Raw genomic sequence first — 24,973 nt, 5'->3', positions numbered from 1 at the left:
CAGCAGGAGGCTATTTGAATCTGTATCTAGAAATGCGGTGGGTGTAACCTGAGACTCTGAAGGCCTGTTCTGCATGTTACTCTCTCCAGGGGCCGGGTTTTTTGTCAGCTTCAGTAGGGGGAGGTGTATCTCAGATCTCCATGGAGACCTGTTACTGCCTCTCCTACCCACTTTTTATTTTTAGCTGTGTCTTGTTGCACTGATTGGAGCTGGAGAGATGTCTGGAGATAGTTAACCTGGAACTTCTTTAGTCTTATGTTGTGTGAAAGGATCAACCCCTCCCCCAGCTATGGTCACCTCCAGCACTGAATGAGTCATCCCATGCATTCCTCTGCCCCTCACCATTTGCCTCTCTCTCTCCTTTCCTTTTCAAAGATAAAACAGCCCTTTCAACACATCTCATTCATAGGTCCCCAGGCAAGTGGCTGTGAGTGATATTTTTTGCTCTTTTCCTTGGAGTGAGAGCCCTTATGGGCTCTCAGTCTCACCTACCCTCTGTTCCTATAAGCAGTAAAGATTCTCTGCTCCTTGGCTCTCCCTACCAGGCTCAGTGTGGCTTCTTCTTTGCTCCTTGGTTTTTTTGTTTTTGTTTTATAAATAAATTTTTATTAATTTTAATGGGGTGACATCAATAAATCAGGGTACGTATATTCAAAGAAAGCTCCTTAGTTTTTGAGAGCTGTTATTGTAGTCCAGAGTTGGTTTTTCACACTGATTGTTCCTAAATTAATGTGTAACCCAGTTTGGTGGTGTGAGCTGCAAGTCTGTGCATCTGCCTACTCCGCTGCCATCTTGGAATCAGTTGAAGAAAGGAAACTGATGAGAATCTAGCCAGGGCCTCAATATTTTTTTCATTCAAGGAAAGTCTAATTGTGAAGTAGCAAGGGAACTTGGGAAATTCAAGAAAAAACTTTTACCAAACATTTAAATAAAACAAAACTTCTATCCTTCTCAACCTATTCCAGAAATTCAAAATGAAGGAAAATTTCCAAGATCTTTTTATGAGGCAAGCATTATCTTAATTCCAAAATTTATAAAGACACTACAATGGAGGAGAATTATAGACCAATATCCATGATGAACATCAATGGTAAAATTATCAAAAATATATTAGCAAACTATATCCAGCAATACATTAAAAAATTATACACCACAATCAAGTGGAATTTATTCCAGAAATGCAAGGTTGGTACAATATTTGTGAATCACTAAGTGCAATACATCACATAAAAAAATGAAGGATAAAAACACATGATCTTATTGATTGGTGCAGGAAAAACATTTGATAAAATTCAGCTCCCATTTATATAAGAAACTCTTAACAAAGTGGGAATAGACAGATCATACCTAACATAATAAAGGTCATATATAATAATCTTACAACCAACATTATACTCAATGGGCAAAAAAATACAAGTGTTTTCCTTAACATCAGGAACAAGACAGGGGGATGCCTGCTTTCACCACTCTTATTCAGCATGCTACTGAAAGTCCTAGCCACAACAATTAGAAAAGAAGAAGAAATAAAGGCATCCAAATTGGAAAGGAGGAAGTAAAACTGTCATTACTCACAGATGATATTGTACTACATAGAAACCCCAAATACTCTATCAAAAGATTACTAGATCTAATAGACTAATTCAGTAATATAGCAGGATACAAAATTAGTGTTCAGAAATCAGTGGTATTTTATGAACTCTTAATGAATTATCAAAAAGAGAAATAAAGAAAACAACCTCACTTATTATTGTAACAACACCAACAACAAAAAAATAAGGTACCTAGAAATAAATATAAGTAAAGAGGTAGAAGACCTGTACTTGGAAAATTTATTGAAAAAAATTGAGGCTATTGCAAATAAGTAGAAGCCTACACTATGTTCATGGATTAGAAGTATTAACATCAATAAAATGTCCATATTACACAAGGCAATTTATAAATTCAATGCAGTTTCTATTAAAATACAATGATACTTTTCTCAGATCAAGAACAAATATTCTAAAAAGTTATATGGAACAAAAAAAAACAACCCCCAAAAACAAAAACACAAAAATAACCCAAATGACTTCAATATTCCTGAGAAAGAAAAACAAAGTTAGACGTACCACAACACCTGATATCAAACTATACTACAAAGCCATAGTAATCAAAACTGCTTAGTATTGGCATAAGAACAGGCATATAGATTAAAGAAACAGTATAGAGTCCAGAAATAAACCCATACCTTTATGGTTGACTAATACTTGACAGGGGGCAAAAGCATACAAAATGGTAATGGCAGTCTCTTAAAAATGGCATTGAAAATGTTGGACATATCAGTTCAAAAAACTGAAACTGGAGCACTATCTTACACTTCATACAATAAACTCAAAATGGATAAAATACTTAATTGTAAGTCACAAAACCATATAAATCCTAGAAGAAAAGATAGGCATAAAAATTTCAGACATCTCTTATAGAAATATTTTTGTTGATATTTCTCCTTGAGCAAGGGAAACAGAAGAAAAAAGTAAATAAATCAAACTAAAAAACTTTTCCCAGCTAAAGAAACCAACAACAAAGTGAAAAGTGAATCCACTGAATGGAAGAATACATTTGCCAATGATACATCTGATAAGGAATTGATTTCCAAAATATTTAAATAATTTATATAACAACACCAGGAAGATAAAAATCCAACTGAAAAATGAGAAAAATACCTGACTAGATACTTTTTCAAAGAGGACATGCAGATGATCAATAGACATATGAAAAAATGTTCTACATCACTATTTATCAGAGAGATGCAAATTAAAACCACAATGAGATATAACCTCATACCTGTCAGAATGGTTTCCATCAATGAATTACCATACAAGTGTTGTCAAGAATGTATAGAGAAAGGAACCTTTGTGAATTGTTAGTAAGAATGCAGACTTTTACAGCCACTGTAGAAAACAGTATAAAGTTTCCTCAAAAAATAAAAATTGAAACTACTTTTTGATATAGTGGTCTCACTTCTGGAACTATATCCTAAAACAGTGGTTCCAAACCTTTTTTGGGCCACAGACCGGTGTAATGCCAGAAAATATTTTCATGGACCAGCCTTTAGGATGGGACAGATAAATGTATCACGTGACTGAGATAAGCATCAAGAGTGAGTCTTAGAGAAATGTAACAGAGGGAATCTGGTCATTTTTAAAAAACAAAACATCGTTCAGACTTAAATATAAATAAAATGGAAATAATGTAAGTTATTTATTCTTTCTCTGTGGACTGGAACCAAATGGCCCATGGACCAGTACCAGTCCGTGGCCCGGGGGTTGGGGACCACTGCCCTAAAGTACAGAGAACACTAATTTAAAAGACTATATGTACCTATTTGTTTATGGTTGCATTATTGACAATAGCCAAGATCCAACAATAGCTCAAGTGCACATCAATAGATGAGTGGATAAAAAAGCTGTTGTACATTTATACAATGGAATACTATGCAGCCAAAAAAAAAGAAAAAGAAAATCTTACCATTTGTGACAGCATGGATACATCTGGAGATTATAATTTTTAAAAGATTTTATTTATTCACTTTAGAGAGGAGAGAGCAAGAGAGAGAGAGAGAGAAAGAGAAAGAATTGGGGTAAGAGGAGCTAGAAGCACCAACTCCCATATGTGCCTTGACCGGGGAAGCTCAAGGTTTCAAACTAATGACCTCAGCATTCCAGTTTGATGCTTTATCCACTGTGCTACCATGGGTCAGGATGGAGATTATAATGTTAATTAAAATAAACAAGTCATGCCTTACCTGTGGTGGTGCAATGCATAGAACATCAACCTAGAAACCTGAGTTCACCAGTGCAAAAACCCAGGTTTGCCCAGTCAAGGCAAATATGAGATGCAGTCAAAGAACAACTATAGTAAAGCAACTGCAACCTCTCTCCCTCTTCCTCTAAATCAATATGATAAAAGTCTTAAAAAAAAAGAAGTCAGTCAGACAAACAAGTACCAATATGATTTCAATTATATGTGGAATATAATGAACAAAATATAAACTGATGAACAAAATAGAAACAGGGACATGGATAAATGGAACAGAATTACAGCCATCAGAATGAAGGAGAGTTGGGGAACCAGATGAAAATAAGTGAGAGATAAATCAAAAATTATATATATGTATATTATATATATAATATTATTGTGTAATATATATATTACACAAAACACAGAGAACAATGTGGTGACAGCCATAAGAAAAAGTGGGATGGGGTTAGGTGGAGGTGGGCAAAGCTGGGGAAAGTGAATATGGAAAGAGATTTCGCTTGAGGCACATAATGCAAAATGTAGATGATTTATTGAAAACTTTATGATTTGCCAAATCAATGTCACTCAAATGAATTTAAAAAAAAAGATGTTAATTTATAAAACTCATGTTGATTAGTCAATGGCAAATGAAAAATATAGGCTCCACAATATTTTAATTGATATGTATGTTGATATAGAAAATAGTATATTTAAGAAATAATTTCAAGGAAACCAAAACAACAGTTAAAATAATTTACTATCAATGAGTTCTGAAGTATAGAATTAACAGGGCAAAAACTGTTCTTTCAACTGCTCATGAGTCTTTATTATTTTTCAATATCAAGGTGTACTTTAATTTCACCTTTTGAAATCACAATTCTTTCTCAAATATAATTTCTATGGAGTAATGAGAATGATCCACATTACTCCTTCCATGCAGAGGTCAAATAAGATAAATATCAAAAGACAGTTGTAGATAGTAGCAAGATAAAATTTAATGAATTTAGAATGCTGCCTAAGGCCAGATTTCTAACTCTAATGAGTTGTTGGAAAGTAAGAAATGGAGACATTTAAAAATAACTTTGCTATGAAAAGCATGAAGACTTTAGCATATAAATGGAATGGCAAGCTTGAAAAAGAGTATATTCCTTTATTATTTTGTGTTGTTTTGTTTCTAAATACTTGGAGATAAAAGGCACTAATGCAGAAAAAGATTAAGCTATAAGGGATATATTTGTCTGCAAATTCTGTCTGGCTACTTATTGTGCTATCTGGGCATTATAGAACAAAGTAAATCATAGGTCACTTATACTTTCCACATTTAAAATAGACAAATTTTAATGAGAAAAAGAAAACAAATTAGTTTCTGAATTATTTAGAAATATCACAGGACATAAAAACTGCTTAGTCATTTCCATTGTGTAGATAATGCATCATGATCAATAAATAAATGCTAACCATACCTTAAGAGCAAATATAAAAATGTATTATTAAAGAGGAATAAAATTGGTTGGCTTCATTATTTCTCCAAATTTAATGGTATGTATAGGGCTTAAAAGCCATACTTAAATTTTAATATGACCCATTCTAATTGAGTCAAAGAGAAATCAAAAAGAAATTTTATATGTAGATGCTCTTCAGAGACATTATTAGTTTTAATCAGGAACATTTCCTTTATTTTGCATATTGAAAACACTAGTTGTGCTTTGAAGCTATGAAAAAAACAAACAAACAAACCAACAAACAAAAACTTGAGCTTCCTGAAGCTTTTCTATGGAGAAAACCACCCTTGAAGAGAATGAATGCTTAAAATCAGCTGACCTAATTTCAGAAAAGGGTTCCTACTCACTTGTACTACTTATTTTGAAATAATCAACTTTAATTTTGAAGTATTATAAGAACATAATAAATAAGTAAGTATTCACTATTGAAGACTAAGCAAATTAAACATAAACTTTACTCTCTGCCTTGTTTATTTTGTTTTTCTTCTTCAGAAATAAATAATTGCACGTATTAACAAAGCCCCATCCCCTCCTTCTTAAAAGTAACAGCATTCCAAAAAAAATAATAATAATAACAGCATTCTTGAAATTTGAGATACAAATATATGTATTAGTCTCACTTTAAAAAAAGAAAAAAAAAGCATTTGGTCCATAGTTATGCATTCATATAACACTATATTGTATTGTTATTACATTACGTTTGAATAGTTTTATATCATACACAAACTTTGAAAAGTTTTTTCTACTATATATTTTTTAGCTATATTCATGGAGATATATGAAGATTTAGTTATCTATGAAAAATATTCCATTATGTAAATAAAATATAGTAATTGCCTTAATCTGTTTGTCTCTATTTTTTTTACTATTATAAATATTAAATAGTGACCCATCTGAGCCATGTAATATTTTTTTCATCTGGTAAAGTATCTCTGGGATAGAACTTAAACAGGAAATTGATTCTCAATTTGGTTGTAACAATTTATGCTTCTCCTAGGAATATGTAAGGTGCTTTCTTTGTCCCACACCCTTGGAAACCCTGCTATCAGATAGTAATGTTATAAATGAGAGTTTATAAATGCCAAAATAAAAAATGATTGTCGGTTTACACTTCTCTGATTCTTAGGTTAACTAAGTATCTTTTCACAGCTTTATGGGCAGTGAATTTCATGTTTATAGACTTTTCCATTTTTATCTTTTAAATTGTTTCATTCATCCATATTGATTTTATTGTTTTAATAATTAAAACAGCAGCATTATTACATATTAGAGATACCAATTTCTTTGTTAATTGAAATACAAATATCTTTTCCCAGTTTATACCATGTTTTGAAATTTATGTAACATATAGTTTGTACTCAAGTATTTATATGTTAATGCAACAAAATTTATAATTGTTTTCTGTATGTTTTTGTTTTGTGTCTCATTTTAAAAAATCTTTTACTGAACTTCCATAGTGATTCTTATAATTGTATAGTAATTTTGATACTGTGTTTTTACATGTATAGTATAAGGTAGCAGTATCTTCCCCTTTTGATAGACAATTGTCTAGAGGTTATTATTCTTGATTATGTTACATCTCTTTTCTATTGCTCTATTTTATTTCTTATTAAGATACTAGATAAGAGTATTTGAGTACCTCATATATGATATATGTAATGTTCAGTAGCTTGAGAAAGAAATCAATGTAAAGAATACATGGTTGAAGTTCTGTATTTACAAAACTTTCTGGGCCTGATAATGATTTGGGTAGGATGGTTGAATATGTTGTGGTAAGAATGTGGTTTATCTGTTTCTGTTCTAAATTTTCCATTATTTCCTGAATTTTCCCATATCCTTAAAAAGTCCTCATTAAGAGTTTGAAACAGCCTCAAAGTTTCCTTCATAAATTTTTTTTAAATGTATTTTTAGAATGCTAATTTCCAGGTAATCAAATTTTTGGAATATTTACTATTTGATCATTATAATATTATCCAATATATTTGCAAATTCATCAGCCTTACTTCCTTGAAGACTTTAATTGGTAGGCATATCCCCTTTTTTTTTAACGTCATCTCCATTGTTTGGTGGATAATTATTTCTAATGTCTTATAATCACCTTAAGTTCTACCTAACACTTTAAACACTTTATTTCCTGTGACTAACAAGCCATTTCTCTTGCCATCTTGAAATAGTTTTCATCATTTTCTTTATCAACTAATTTAAGTATTATGAAAAAAAAGTCTTAGTTACCCATCTGTTGTTCCTCATCTTCCAAATTCAGTTATACCACATCTTGAATCTACCAAAACAGGTCTTACATTTTTTGCTTTTTAACTTTTTGAAGATTGCTATTATAGTCTTCAGGATGTACCTCTCTTTTGTAGTCTTCTTTTCTTTAAATGTTTACTATTATCACTGTCACTTAATATTTTAACATAGTTTATTTGATCATTTAAACATAACCTTTAAAAAAATTAATGCTCACCAACTTTCTATGGGATGAACTCAAATTTTGTAGTAAATTCTTCAATGAACTTTAAAATCAGACCACTATTTAACTTTTCCACCAAATCTATTATTCCACTACAGAAGTTGTCTGCTTCAGGTAAGCCTGTTTATACTTATTGCATTGCATCTTTTATTTTAATTAATTATTTTTAAGGGGGGCCATGAACCTGTTTATGTTGTTATCTTCACCAACTTCTCCAAATATTCATATATTGTGCTAAAATTATTTTAAATCCTCTTCAGATACTACTTGTTCTATAATATTTTACCAGGGTCTCAGGGTAAATTGATTACACTCCTTTGTATTATGGAACTTCTTATGCAAGGCGTACCTTCTTCTCTTTCTAATATTATTAATTTTTAGTTATTTTTTAAAGTGCTACATAACTTATAAACATTAAAATGTACTGTAATGGTTTAAATGTTTGTATATTCCCAAAATTCATATGTTAAAAATTAACTCCCAAAGTGATAATATTAGAAGTAAAGGTTTGGGGAGGTGATTAGGTCATGAAGTTGAAGCCCTTGTGAATGAGATACTGTCATTATAAAAGTGACACCCTGTTAACAAAATAAAGAAGAAAAATCAGAGAATCATCTCAATAGTTACAGATGAGGTATTTGGCAAAACTTGACACTTCATTATGATAAAATTTTCAAAAAAGGGAGAGCAAAAATATCTGTAATTTAGTAAAAGGAATCTATTAAAAAAGTGAGCTAACATCATACACAATAATGAAAATCTGAATGCTCTTTTTTAGAATCCAGAGCAGGAAAGGATTTTTGCTCTCATCATTCTATTCAACATTTACTGACTTCCCAGGCAATATAACAAGAAATGAAAAAAATAATAATGAACATAATGAGTGGAAATAAAAATTTATCAATAGAAAATTTTTTTGTGTATTAATATGTTGAGTAAATTAGCAAAATATGACTAGAATCAAATTAATTTTGCAATATTGCAGTTAAAAAATCAATATACATATTGCATATTTCTAGTGCTATCAATGAACAAATAAAAAAGAAATTTTAAAAGAATAAAACATGATTATTTATAGTAGCACCAAAACATTAAAAACTTAGGATTAAATAAAAGAAAATATTTCCAAAATCTCTGTACTGAATTATTCTACTTATGTGTTTTTAAAAACAGGCAAAATTAATCTCTGTGTGTTTTTCTTTTATTGAAATGCCGATATTTAGGAACTTTGTCAACATAGTTCTACAATATTTAAATTATAATTTTAAATGAATTCTGTTAAGGAATAATTTAGAGCTTTGCTAGGCAAGACTAGAACAGTTGTATTTCTAAAGTTCACTATATCTCAGTCTATCTCAATCTCCATTTAAATCTAATATATATACATAAATATAATATTTTCATTTGTTAAATAACTATATTAAACAATCTTAAACTATATTTATACTGTTGTAATTACTAGTGTCATGAAATATCAATTTTAAATAGCTAGAATTTTTCCAAATAATTAAACAGCAAGATATTATTTATTATTAGTGTGGACTCAACCATTAAAATCTATAATTCCAAGCTTACATTCTAACAGAATTGGTTTTTATGTTTCCCATTTTTATTATATTTAAATTACATTCAAAAGAGTAATCAACCAACCATTATAAACTGTATGTTAACTGTAGTAGTATACTTTAAGTTGTTGATGTATACTCTAACTGTATTTTGTGACTATATAATTAATTAACATTACAGACATGTTTGGTCATTTCTTTACTATAGATCAGTATTTCAGAATTTGAGACAGAATTATATACTTTAACTTGAATAATTGCTTAAACTCTCTCTCTGCATTTATTTATTTATTTATTTATTTATTTATTGTCTTTTTCTGAAGTGAGAAGTGAGGGGCAGCAGACGGACTCCCACATGCACCTGACTGGGATCCACCCGGCATGCCACCAGGGTGCGATGCTCTGCCCATCTGGGGTGTTCCTGGACTGCAACCGGAGCCATTCTAGTGCCTGAGGCAGAGGCCATGGAGTCATCCTCAGTGCCCAGGCCAACTTTGCTCCCATACAGCCTTGACTGCGGGAGGAGAAGACAGAGACAGAGAGAAAGGAGAGGGGGAAGAGTGGAGAAGCAGATAGGCACTTCTCCTGTGTGCCTTGGCCAGGAATTGAACCTAGGACTTCCACACGCTGATCCAATGCTCTACTGCTGAGCCAACTGTCCAGGGCTCTCTCTCTGTTTTTAATAACTTGAGTTCAGACATCAAAGACAATACAAATCAATTTTTACTGACCATCAAAAAAATTTTTTTTTTTTACAGAGACAGAGAGTCAGAGAGAGGGATAGAGAGGGACAGACAGGAGCAGAGAGAGATGAGAAGCATCAATCATCAGTTTTTCGTTGCGACACTGTAGTTGTTCATTGATTGCTTTCTTATATGTGCCTTGACTGTGGGGCTACAGCAGACCGAGTGACCTCTTGTTTAAGTCAGCGACCTTGGGTCCAAGTTGGTGAGCTGTGCTCAAACCCAATGAGCCTGTGCTGAAGCTGGTGACCTCAGGGTCTCAAACCTGGGTTTCTCACATCCCAGTCCAATGCTCTATCCACTGTGCCACCTCCGGGTCAGATGAAATTCTTGACAACTCCTTATATATTCCTCTGTCATTGACTTTCACAATTTATATACCTGTTGTTCAAACAATTCTATCATGAACACCACCTTTTCTCTACTACAGTGACAATGCTCTTGCTTATATCCTGAGTTTTACCATTACAAGCAACAGTTGTATGTCTTCCAAAGTCAGGAATTAATCATCCCTCTCCAATCACAATATCTGATTCTTTTAGTTCACAATGCAAAAGATCCACAATTATGATTCCATATTTAAAACCACCTTGGCTGAACCAAATAGCATTGGGGTTGAGGGAAAGGTAGGGCCTGTTGTGGGATAGTGGAGTCTGAATGGAATGGGAATTTATATGCAGAGGTGTGCAGCAGCCCAGTAATTAGTAGGGCGAGGAAGGCATATTATGAGAAAGTAATTTAGTACAGGAGGCTGAAGCCTATGCAAGATGAGCAGGGTCTACTTAAGGGCTGGTGGTATTTAAAGTGAAATAAAAAAATGTCAAAGGGATGAGAACAGCATGCATAGTTGGTGTGGCAGTAGTCTAATGTGTGTACTGGAACCAAGCACTAGAACACCTCAAATTTATTCTAGATTTCTCCATTTTCATGTCTGTCTCTTTCTTCACTGTCAGTAACAAACTTGGCTCCCAGTTTCTTTAAAATATATACATTATTTTGTCAATTTCCTAGTACAAAATTAATCTCTTATAAAGAGTGGAAAGAAAAGAGTTTATAGAAGATTGAGAAAATGGGGACAAGTAGAATGGCTATTGAGATATTATGTTGCAGAACTGGTACTAACTCATCATTAACAGAAAATAAATCATAGCTCAAGTACCATCTATTTATCATTGTATGATCCAGAAGTACCATCAGGACAGGTGAAATGAACACCTGAAAAATTTATTTCCTGGTACTATGTTTTGATATATACGAGTAGAGTCTACAAACAAAATTTAAAGTGAGAGAGAGCGGAAAGTCACAGCCACAATAGGATGAGGAGAGCATGCATATCAGAAGTGAAGAGGTCCAGTAGAGAAATAAAACTAAGAAGGCCTTATATCATAATATTGAATAATCTTACCAAGAAAAAAGTTAATTTTTAATAACTTTTTAAAAATATAATGCATAAACCATATATTTTCCATTTTAAAGTATATAATTTAGTGGGTTTCTAGTATGTTCACAGAGTTTGCAACTATCACAACTCTCTAATTCTAGAATATTTTCATCGCCCTTCAAAAAAAACCCTACTCATTAGCAGTCACTCCATTCTTGCTCTCTTCACAACCAGTCTTAGGCTACCACTAACCTATTTTGTGTCTCTGTGTTTCAATAATTAATGTTGGTATGCCAATTCAGATGCCAACAAGAATTCCTAATTTAGGGTGGGTAAAGAAGAAAACTTCATTTAGTTCAAACAGCTCAATGACAATACAGCATGGCTGTGAAAACAGCATGGTGATGAGGTGGGCCTGGGTCAGGCCCTTCTTCAGCTAGACAGCTCCCCAATGGTCTGTTCCAGGATGATCCTCCTCACTCAGTCCACTTCTGTGAGACTATGGTGTTTCAGCGACAGTACAAAAATGCATTCTTCAGTTTTCAGTGAAAAGTACACTCTCTAAGCCAGAAAGAAGCTAACTTATATGAACAGAAGTCCTCACCCCTAGTCCTTAATTGCTATCCTTATGTAAATGAGGACTCAGAATCTTCAGTTTTATTCATCCAAGAGCACTGTCTTGATTGGTCAAAATAGAGCTGCTCTGATTGTTTAGGGATATGAATATCTGATTGGATGGGGGAAGTTTCAATCTTATCCACTGAAATAGAATGCCAAGAAACCTCTGTAAGGGCTAATTCAGAAAACAGAAACACAGTGCTATGAACAAGAAGTTCAATGCTCTTCAGGCAAAATAAAGATAGTGCAGCTTAGAGGCAGGCTAGTTATTGCAGAGGCTTCTTATGATGTGCAGTTTGGGTGAGAGGAATCCTGTGCAGAGATGCAGAAATGGTTGAATGGCTACTAGGCTTTGCCCATTTTCTTTTTTGAGCCCTGTTAGTTACCAGGAGTCTTTCTTAGCCCTCAAGATTCATAATGTATTTGGCTACCATGGACAGGTCAAAGGCTACAGAAATATGTCAGAAACTTGTGTGCAGGGACTCCCACAGACTACATTTTAAAATTTGAGCATCAAAATAAACAATGGTAGTAATATATTGTAAATCATGGATAGGACAGCTTACACATATTGCTGTGACAAGCATAAAATAAAACATGCAAAGCCTTTTGTTACCAAAGCAGGTAAAAAATTTCCATTAAAGTTGCTAAAATATAAAGCTCCTTTTCCCAAAAAATATTAAATATTACTTCTATAATAATAGAAGTAATAACTCATTTGTAGTATAATAACATAAACTTACAAATAGCAAAAAAAATTTTGTATAATGTTATAAAATAACATCAATAAAACTTCATTAAAGTGATCTCTTGATTTATAAAATTTTTCTTACATATTTCTAAAAATTCATTTATTAATTTTAAAAACATGATTTCTAGCATTATTACTTTTTAATTGATGTTATTAAAAGCAATATCACTCACTATCAGTATATAAAATATTTCAAATAATTTTTGATAACTTTTCATTAATCATTTTTCTAAAATATTTAACTCTTCGTATAGATTAGCTTTGTGCAATTCCAAATTTTGTTTTACTTTTTTTTAATTTTTATTTTTTTTAGAGAAGGAGGAAGGGAGAGAGAGAGAGCGATATATTGATCTGTTCCAGTATGTGCCCTAAGATCAAATCCATTACTTTTGTGTTTTAGGACTATGTTCTAAACAAGTGAGCTATCTTGGCAGGGCTGAATTTAATTTTAAATGTAAATTTTAAAGTAACATTTTAATGTGAATTCTGATATTTCTTGTAACTTGTAGGGGTCAAATGGGAAACCAAATTTGACTTTGTGATTTGTGCATAACTTCTTTTTATATATTCTACTGGTGTTTCTTCAATAACGAGAAAAAATAAATTATAAATACCTTCCCCATTAATTATTGATTTATCTAAGGCTTCATATGAAAGTGGGGTTTTTTTTCTATTGAATGTAATGATTTTTAAATTTAATTTCTATTTCTAAGTCTATAGTTACTTGCTTTGCCAAGTTAAGGCAATTTAACAAAATAAAGGTTATAAGCTTTTTGAAGAATTCTAATAACTCCTTCTCATGCTTATTACAATGTATTGATACATATTTATACTTTTATTTTGTGAAATTTATTGGCAAAGTTTTTTGTCCTAATTTTTTATGTTATATGTAATGTACCTCCTAATAACTGAAATATCAATTGAAATTAATATCTCTTGAAATACATAAGATTTACTTTTATAATGTTTACTTCTTTCTAGTTATAAAATAAATTATTATCTTGGGTAAGTTAGAGCACATACAAAATAGACCAAAGAAGAAGAGACATTTTTAGAAATTTTAAGTTCCCAGATACACCCATAGCTAACTTTTACAGTGAATGTTATTGTAAAAATTTTATATGATATTTGATATTATACCCTGTTCATATTTTTATGTCATAAATATTTTCTGAAAACATGTTTTTAATAGCTGTACAATATACTGTTAAATGGATTGACAACATATTTTATAGTCATTTAATTTTGATTTCCTATACTGCTTTGCATTGTGTGGGGAAAAGAGATCTGATTCAGTTTTCTGGTATCATTTCCTCCACTTCTTTGTCATTCTATTGCTCCTGATCTTTTCCTTTTCTCAGTAGTTATGATAGGCAGAATTGTAAGATGTCTTCAGGATCCCTACCTCATGGTGTATGTGTTCTATATAATCACTACCCCTTGAGTGCAGGTAGAGCCACTGAATATGATGGAATATCATTAATTAGTTAACTTTTATTTACTCAATGGGGGACAACCCTGGTTGGGCCTCATCTAGTCAGATAAGCCTTCTTCCACAGGTCTGGAAGACAAGCACACTGCTACATTCTGAGAGCAGAGGGCACATGCTGAGGAACTCAGGGAACCTTTCCTTGCTGAGAGTATCCTCCAGCTGATAGCTAGACAGAAAACAAGAGTACAGCCTTAAAATCACAGGAAACTAATTCTCCCAACCATCCATGAGCTTGCTAGAGGGCCCCAACCACCACCTTGACTTCAGGGTGTAAGACATTGAGCAGATAACTCAACTCATCCACATTTGACTTTATGACTCATGAAATGGCAGGTTAATAAATGTTTGTTGTTTTAGCCTAGGAGTTTTAATAATTTATAATAATTTGTTAGGTAGCCATATAAAATGAATGCAGTTGCATTTAAATTTCTATCAGCACTATTATTCAATATGTTTCATGGAAATTTAAATGGGTTACAGTTATCTTGTACAGAGTCTGTTCTGAATCATCCTGTCAAATTTTGTGTGGTCACATGTGCATTTCACTAATTATACTTTCACAGATAAAGAAACTTATTTGTTTCCCTGAAGACAATGAGCATAATAATCTCACTAGAATGAGAGAAAATTCTCCACTTTTACTGTTTAATACTGTTTATTCTTAAACTTCAATTCCCAAATAAATAAATATCAAATTTTTTATTTTTTGATTTCTGATAAAAGGTAATAGGTAAAGAATATTAGCTATAACAGAAATAATAAAATTTACATAAGGTTAAATATAAGAAACTAAAAAGTAATAAAAAGGTCATGCTAATAAAATAAGTCTAGAAATCTTGGTTTCTTCTTACTTTACTGATTTATGTAAATTCTTGATCACCTGATTTATGAGGCTTGATTATGTGGCTTCCTTTGTAAGAAATTTTCATTTTAATGACACTTCTAAAGAGATAGTCTTCTTGGCCCTGGCCGGTTGGCTCAGTGGTAGAGCGTCGGCCTGGCATGTAGAAGTCCCGGATTCGATTCCCGGCCAGGGCACACAGGAGAAGTGCCCATCTGCTTCTCCACCCCTTCCCCCCTCCTTCCTCTCTGTCTCTCTCTTCCCCTCCCACAGCCGAGGCTCCATTGGAGCAAAGATGGCCCGAGCGCTGGGGATGGCTACTTGGCCTCTGCCCCAGGCGCTAGAGTGGCTCTGGTTGCAACAGAGTGACGCCCCGGAGGGGCAGAACATCACCCCCTGGTGGGCAGAGCATCGCCCATGGTGGGCGTGCCGGGTGGATCCCGGTCGGGTGCATGTGGGAGTCTGTCTGACTGTCTCTCCCCGTTTCGAGCTTCAGAAAAATACAAAAAAAAAAAAAAAAAAAAAGAGAGATAGTCTTTTTCTATAATGGCGTAGTGTTAAATTTTATTTTAAGTTTTTCTGCATATATATGTTTAGTTCCTTCTAGGAGCATCTTGTTGACATCAGGTATGAACAAGTGCAGAGGATAAAGAAAGAAATTGTTCTTTCCATATTTTAAAGTGGGTATGCATTTATATTCATATCTTTTAACAATTCTGAAAATTTTAAATCACTCTTTAGCTATCTATGTGTTGTATATTCTCAAACATGATTAACCCTTTCATCCCTAAAATCCAATGTAAGTAAAATTCTAGAGATTTAAATGATTGATGTTTTTCATGTTCTCATGTTTATTATTTTATTATTCTTCAGGTGGCTTGTATTACAAATTAGTTTAATCTCTAAGGATATCACTTTACTTAGTTTTCTTATAGGAAAATGTTTTATCTTTTGCTTTGATTTCCAGACTTCAGACTTTATTATCTTTTTCCTATTTAGTCAACATTTAAATTTTTTATCTAATCTTATCCAATAAACCAAACAGTATCTTTCATTATTAACTTGTTCTTTTTTACATTGATTTTGGTATACTGTTTGTGTTTTGCCTCAAAAATTAGTATTAGAGAAATTGAATGTTCTTTTTGTTCCTTTACTTTCAAAAGAAATATTTATTATATTACAATACTCTTTTGCCTTTTCATTTTTTAACACAATAATTGCAGAAACAAAATCCAGTATAGTAAATGTAACGATTGTATCAAGCATACCATTGTGGTGAGAGATGTTGATAAGGGAGAAGCTGTGTATATGTTGGATCAGGAGGTAAATGGTAAATCTCTTCTGCTCAATTTTTCTGTGTAGCTAAAACTGCTCTAAACATAAAATTTATTAAAAATTATAAAATTATTGTAACTGCTAACTTTATACTTTAAATAAATGTGATATTTCATTACCGAATCCTTTTTGGATTATATATATTTATAAAATTTTATTTTGTTATTAATCTTTATGGGTTTTTATCATATTTTATGTTGTCAAACACATTTTTCAAGCATATTATTCTTATGATATATTAGCTATATTAAATATACAGCTTAATTCTTATCTAAATGCTGTGTTACAGATCAATATTTACTAATTTTTATAGTATTGTTTTAGATATACCCTTAGCATAATAATACATTTCAATATCAAATTAAAAATCTCTACATTTCTTTTCTCAAAGATATTGTGGGTGTGATTACACAAACTTCATATGGCATAGAAATGAACAGAATTGTTTATACATACACACACAGACACAAACAAATGTATGCAAGCTCTAAAAAATGGAATTATTTAGGTGGAGTTAAATAATGTCATGTAGTCAGTCAAGGTCATGGTATTCCAATGTCAGTTTACTGATTTTCATATTTTACTGCAGTAATATGTTCTCATTGGGGGAATCTAGGTGAAGGGTACAAAAGTATCTTTATAAAGTTTTGCAAATTTCTGCAAGTCTATACTTAAAAATGAAATGTTAAATAAATGTTTAGTCAGAAAGTACAGTCTCAATGATTGGTATTATTATAACCCTGTTAATCTGTCTACCTCCTTAATTGAAGAATTAAAAAAACTCAAATATTAACAAAAATATTTATTACATTTTTATGCAATTTAATTATAGTTTAGATATAAGTACATGAATATAACTTTTCAAAACTAGAGGAGCTAATTTTATTTTTATACAGGGAGATTTTGAGTTGAAAAGACTTGAAAAAGTAAATTAGTTTTTATAAACCAAACTTCCCATTATTATCAAATAGGTCTTTAGTTAAGTATAATCCTAGTAAATAAGTCTATAAATTAATCAGTTGACAAAAATACACTGAAATTTTTCTATTTCTTTTGTATTTAGTAGAAATGGTGCCTAATTAGCTGACCATTTGTGCCTTATCAATGTATAAAAATATTAATAATATATCAATACTTCACTACCTAAAGATATCTTCTAAATTCTTATATTATTGATTAGGTACTTGATAGTTGGATTAATGAGCCATCTTTTCCTCTAATGTCCAAGTATTTTCCTAGTTAGAAGTCCTTTTCTCAAGGAGATTCATTTCTTTTTTCAGGTCACCAGTGTGCCATTTAGTGCAGCAATAGAGTTTAACAGAGAAAGTCTGCTCTAGTGTAACAACTGAAATCCCAATTTTTGATCTAACAATTTAATGATAGTCTGAAATCTTGAGAAAATAATGCTGGATTCAGAAGTGAGTTGGTCAAAATTTGTTTTATAGCTTGCATTGGAATAAAGATACTTAAGACCTCAAAGGAAATTAATCACTGCTTATAAGTTATGAGTCTTGGAACAGATTAGTGGTCTAACATGGAATAAGAACTTGATGTGGGAAGGTAATTTAAAAAACAATTTTTCAAAGACTATAATATAATGCTATAAAAATATTTTAAAAATCTGATCTAATAGAAAAGGAAAATATCTGTTTAGTAGTGGATATTGGTAAAAACATCTGGATATTCTTTCTTTACAATCATTTTAAAGATTAAATTTTATGATTCTATATTGCATGTTCTTTTATTATTTCTATGTGTTTTTTTTAAATTTCTAAATCTTTAAATTAGTAATATTTAAATATTAGAATTTTATCTATTCATCCAACAAATATTCATAGAACATTTATTATTTTCCCAAGCTTATTTTATGATAGATACAGAAAAATTAATACAACAGAGCTACTCCCCACAAATAAACTATTTCAACTGGAAAGTCAGTTATATTAAAGTATGAGTGTTTATCATATGATATTCTCAATACTAAACATTTCTTGCATTACCCTAATTAATTCTTACCATATCTCCTGTTGTATCTATTGATGCTTAATTATTAAATTATATCAGGAACAAAGCTGTAAATATAGTTAGGTTTCTTGATGCTTTCAACATGAAGATGGCTCCTTTGGAAATCCATGAAGTATCTCAGTAAGAAGGGCTTGAAGTAGCTAATTTTAAGATTAGGCCTTGTGTAAGGTGACTTTAAGAAGGAATCAAAGAACTGAAGGTTATTCTGGACTGGTCATTGCCAAGAGGCAAAGATAATTACATGATTAGATATGTTAAAGAGCCATATTGGAAAAGCTGAATAATACAAAGATGCTAAAATTAATTGGTCAAGAAACATAATTGAACCAAGTTTTCCAAAAAAAAAACCACGTTTGTTATCTAATAAAAAATATACATATATTGCATACATTTTATATACAACAGATAAAACTCAGAAGTTATATATAACATAAATTAACATATATGTAAATAAATGTATATAACATACATTTATCTATTTAAAAGAACATAACATTATGATATTCCAGTAGCTATTTTCACATATAATGCCCAGATCTTGGTTTCTAATTTACCCTTCAAAATAGGAAATTAGTCTTGATTCTAAAATGAGAGTAGGGGAAATATAAAATGAGCCTGGAGTATGTTGTACTACCAAAATATATAGAGAAAACAGACAAACAAGCAAACAACAGTATCATGTAAAAAAGACATACTGTATTTCCTCATGTATAAGACATACCCTTTTCCAAAATTGGGGGTCTAAAAACTGGGTGTGTCTTATACAGTAGTTGTAGGTTTTTTTACTCACATTTCCTGCTTTTTTGCACTTGTTTTTGGGCTCATTGTTGAAGACAGTGATTCATCATCAGAACAGAGAAGGACAAGTTAATGGATGGGAGTTTTGACAGTGATGAGGAGTTGTATGAATTTTATGATGAATAAAACTTAAGTTCAATAACTTTATGTAATATATTTTTTCTTTCAAATTTTGAGTCCCAAAATTATGGTGCATTTTATACATGGGAGCATCTTATGGAAATATGGTAGAAGCCAACATGAAAGAGTTGCCATTGGATTAAGCAGAAACAATTTGAGCAAATAAGTAAGTAAATTAATACATATAAATGACAATATTAGCTTCTAACCCAAAGAATAATGCCTAAGAGTTCTTATGATATATAGGTAAAGACAGCAAGAGAAGCTATTCTTTTATCTCTTCCACCTGGGAACAGATTTGGGGATAGTGGATACTATTACCTAAATTAGAAACACAGCACAGAGGTGAGAGTGCAGCTTTTGCCTGGTGCCACAACAGGGGATCAATGGAAACCCAAGTATTTGCAGGGGATGACGAGATTGGGAAGAAAATAGCAGCTATCTTCAGATATTCCAGTAAAACAGGGACATAAAAAGAATGTTATACCACACTATCTGATGTGACAGAGCTAGGTAAAGAGTATTATGGGAGCATAGAGGAAAAAAAAGTACATTGCCTAACATATTGTGGAAGTACTAGGGGCTGCATTAAAGAATGGATTCTGGGTAAATGCTCTGAAGGACAGAAGATCGTCTTCACCCACGTAGGAGCCCAAAACAACATGTTCTGTATAGAGAACTCTGAGCCACTCTGTGCGGTAGGTCTGCATTAATGACTGAGAGCAGCAGATGGTGATGTTAGAGGGACAGGCAATTTTGACCAGTGGAGATGTTTTTCATCACCCAATTCAGTAAATGATGTTTATTCAGTATCATATTATCATATAAAACTGATTCAATTTATTTCAACTCAAAATATAACTGATTATTATTATTTCTTGAGGTCTGATATCTCCAGTAGAGGAAGTAAAGAGTTAATTTAAAATATTATTACCTGATCTTATGACTCCATTTTTATACCATCTTCACCACTTTTTACTATACACCATATTTCCCCATGTATAAGACGCTCCAATATATAAGACACAACTAAATTTGGGGCCCAAAATTTGAAAGAAAGACAAGTGCGAAAAAATGAGAAATGCAAGTAAAAAAAAAATCTGCAACTGTTGTATAAGATGCACCCATATTCTAGACCAGTGGTCCTTAACCTTTTTTGGGCCATGGACCGGTTTAATGTCAGAAAATATTTTCACGGACCAGCCTTTAGGGTGGGACAGATAAATGCACAAAATAAAATTATGCGTCAGGCGTAAAAACTGTGGTATTTTTAAATATAATTGTCGAACTTACGAGACAAGTGTCAAGAGTGAGTCTTAGACAGATGTAACAGAGGGAATCTGGTCATTTTAAAAAAATAAAACATTATTCAGACTTAAATATAAATAAAACAGAAATAATTAAGTTATTTATTCTTTCTCTGCAGACCGGTACCAAATGGCCCACGGACCGTGGCCTGGGGGTTGGGGACCACTGTTCTAGACCACAAATTTTTCAAAAACGAGTGCATCTTATACATGGGGAAATACGGTACTTCAGGAATTAAAGAGTTAAATAACTGAGGTTCCTTAAAATGAACCTGAAAATAGTTCTAAAATCCAAGTTTGTTCACTCCAATTTACTTGATATTAAACTAACAATTTAAGTGAGTGGACTGCTTTCTGAAAATCATTTGTCAGTGATATGCTTAGAAATCTGGCTGCTTGTGAGAATCTGACACAATTGAGTGCCAAATACGTCAGTTTTTCAATGTGTAATATATTTTGGATATTATTTGTGTCCGTTTATTGTTTCTTTAGAAAAGATTAAAAGCAAAGTGTTAAGAAACATAAAAGGAAATGTTTATGTAACTGTTACACATTTTGTTCGTTCTAAGGAGTGGGGCAATGTGAAAAGAATAGTTTTAAAGAACTCATAGTAATATGCAAAAGCATTTTCCCAATTATTGTGAAAATTGCTTTTTATACTTTATTTTAGACTTCCTCTTAAGGTGTTATAATTACTAAATTACACATAATTTGGGTCTACATAGATGTTTTCCCATGTCAATTGGGAAATATAAAACAAGTACATTGAGATGAATATATCCAGCATAATCTCTGTTAAAACATAGTATGTATTTTTTAACTGTAAATAAAATTAGTATTTCCAGAAATACAAAAGTCATTTATCTTTTCTGAATTCAGTTCATACTCTACTTTTCTGTTCTCTTTTGTGGAACTCCTTCAATGCCAAGAAAAAGAATAAAGCAAATTTGGTTATAGTCTAAAAGGGAGTTCATTGGGATGATGTGACATAGATCCAATGCTGTAAATTGCAGTAAAGTTTTTGCAAAGGCTAACTCTAGACACTAGCAATTCATAAGGAACCAAGGGGATATAGTTATCTTTTCATAGTCTTAGTTTTGTTCTCGCAGTCTTTTGCTGTCTCTGCTTTCCATATTCCTCTTTATCTAGAGTTACAAAATTTCTCTCTGTTTCTTCTGTTTATCTTCTTTATCTGCTTCATTCTTCTTATTCAGTTAGCTGTCTTTTTCTGGACCTGGCCCAGCCTTCCTTCTCTATGACTTTAGAGTTCACTGAGTTGATAAAGACTGACTGAAGGATACAATTAGGTTTTAGTTTCAAATTTCAGGAGGCACTCCAGTCAACATGATTGATCAGGCTGTTCAAACTTGAAAGGGAGGATCCTTTAAAATAGTCAATTGTCCTTGAGAAGGAAGTATAAAAGAAGAGAGAAAACAATTGGAAGAGAAACATTTGTCATGTCTGGTAATTGGAATATTTCTTGAAATTCTGCATGAAGAAGATATTTATTCCTGTTGGAGCTGAAAACAATTTGTTTCCTAGAATTTTCAGTTTATAAATTTTAAAAGCCAAATCAAGGTGCATTTGACCTTCTAGTAGATGAGTTGCTGCATGATAATATTGGGAATTCTATTGGCCTTCCCCTAATTAAACAGAACCATCAAAGCATTTAGAATACTGTAGGCCTGAGTTTAAATCTGATTTTAATTTACTAGTGTTTGAATGTCAAAAATATTACTTACCTTCTCTGTGCTTAAGCTTTCTAGTTTATAAAATGAAGAAAATTAATTATAACTCATAGGTTTCAAGCTTAAAATGCTAGAAAAAATTTTTAGGTCCATAATCATTGTTTTGACACACTGATACAGAGATAAAAAGATTTACTTCTGTCTTCTTGTTATGTGAAATAATTAAATCTTCAAATATTTACTGTTTGAGACACTGTTAGTCACTATTTTAATCACCACCTTTTCAAACCATTGGTGTGGAAGGGATTTCTATTATGGGAATAGCCAAAATATGACAGCCAACTCTGGACAGAAGAGATGGACAATAGTCTATGAGTCGCATAATCACAGCTGGGCGAAGGACAGTGCGTACTATGCAGGGCTACCGGGGTTGGTACTGGAGAGCAGTGAATCACCAGGGGCTGAGGGAGACAGGCTTTGTAGTAGTACTAAGAGGGTAAGGAGTTCTTGGTTCTCTCAGTGCATAATTAGCTTATTTGAATAATGTCTGGGTTGACAGAGTACTGACACCTGCTACTCCTTTGATCCATTTGATAAGCAGTTTTGTTTGGCTAAAAGACTAGGGGTGGTGAACTTGAGGTCAGGCCCTTAAAGCAGCATTTTATACTAAACTTTAATTTTAAATCCATTTACCACAGTCACAAATTCATTTAATTGCAACTGATAGACAAGGTGATGAAGGAATAATATTTAGTGAGTGAGTTGACTGTGGTGCATATAAACCTGGCTTAGAAAGTTTTAGTGACAAAGACATCAAAATATCTCTTGATGAAGACACTGACAGTGATAGTAAACACTTATATTGGTATTCCAAATCACTGACTTAAAGTCTAGAAGTTTATTTAGAAAGTTCAAAAAAATCAATTGTTCAGAAACTGGTAGGTTATATAAGCTTAGTTTAAACATTAAATAAAAAAGAAACTTTTCTCAGATGTAAACAAAAACAATCGGTACTTTTTCTTTAACAATAATTACACTTATACCATTTTAATATGTCTGGATAATATCATGTTTCAAATTAGGTATTATATCCTTTGTTCTATCACCCTATTACAAAAATATCTTAAAATTTTAATTATTTAATAATTATAGTAAGTTGCTTTAGGTATGTTTTGCCTGAAGGTTTTCCCATTACATTATATTATGTAAGGTTTGGGATTAGGGTAGTTTTTAAAACTAGAGCCCCCTTTAAAACTAAAATTCCCTTCACCTAATTTCTTATTCTTGTTTTTTTTTTTTGTTTGTTTGTTTTTTGACAGAGACAGAGAGAGAGTCAGAGAGAGGGACAGACAGGAAGGGAGAGTGATAAGAAGCATCAATTCTTCATTGCAGCTCCTAGTTGTTTTATAATTGCTTTCTCATATGTGCTTTTACCAGGGGGCTACAGTAGAGTAAGTGACGCCTTGCTCAAGCCAGCAACCTTGGGCTTCAAGCCAGCAACCTTTGGGCTCAAGCCAGTGACCATGGGATCATGTCTATGATCCCACATTCAAGCCAGCGGCCCCTCGCTCAAGCTGGTGAGCCTCTGCTCAAGCCAGATAAGCCTGAACTCAGGCCAGTGATTTTGAGGTTTCAAACCTCAGATCTTGGCATCCCACTCTGAAGCTATATCCACTATGCCACCACCTGGTCAGGCCCCTTCACCCAATTTCTTAGCCAGGCTCAATGCAGCACATTTTCCTCACCCACACTGTGAGGTTATACTTAATTGACTCGCTATTCTTTCATTTAATGGCTTCCTGGCCTTTAATTTAAAATATAACAAAAAGTTTATCTTTGCAAAAGTCAGGGAAAGGGACCTGACAGAGGAGTATAAATTACAATAAGTGTTTATGAAAGCCTAGGTACAGCCCCAAATTGGGCACTATCTTCTGATAAGCAGTCTTCTAAAGGATCACCCCCTACCCCAAAGATAGTGCAAACCAGTGGAAGGAGGGGAGACTGATTATATGTTCCATAATTTATCAACAAAGACTAAAAGCTGGGTATTAATATTAAATATTTGTAAAATTCATAGTTGATTACTTTCTGAATTAAAGTTTTGAATTTGGCTCTCAAAGGAGCATCTGCTCATGAAATGCATGGATCTAAAATCCATTACATTTATGAGAAAATAGTTTGAACTTAAGTATAAATTGAGAAGGTAAATTATTTGAATTTGCTACTTATAAAAGATAGTACTTGAGAATATAGTATTACACATCATTTCATATGAAAATTAAACATAAATACCTAGAAATGTTAACATTACTTCAAAAACTCTTTTTCCATTTCGGTCAACATAGCTCTGTGAGATTAGCTTCTTTACTAGGAGGATCATTATAATAATAGAGACTGTTTAGAAGTATATTATCCCTTGCAGACATTATGTCCTCTATTTAACGTAGACTAAACAAATTAATAAAAGAAGAAAACTCATTTGACACATAAAACAACTTCAATTATTGATATAAATAATGTTTGTTTATAGTATACATTAATAAGGGGAATTATCCTT

Source organism: Saccopteryx leptura, chromosome 8, assembly GCF_036850995.1.
Source record: "Saccopteryx leptura isolate mSacLep1 chromosome 8, mSacLep1_pri_phased_curated, whole genome shotgun sequence".
Classification (NCBI taxonomy): Eukaryota; Metazoa; Chordata; class Mammalia; order Chiroptera; family Emballonuridae; genus Saccopteryx; species Saccopteryx leptura.
This window is presented reverse-complemented; position numbering follows the sequence as displayed.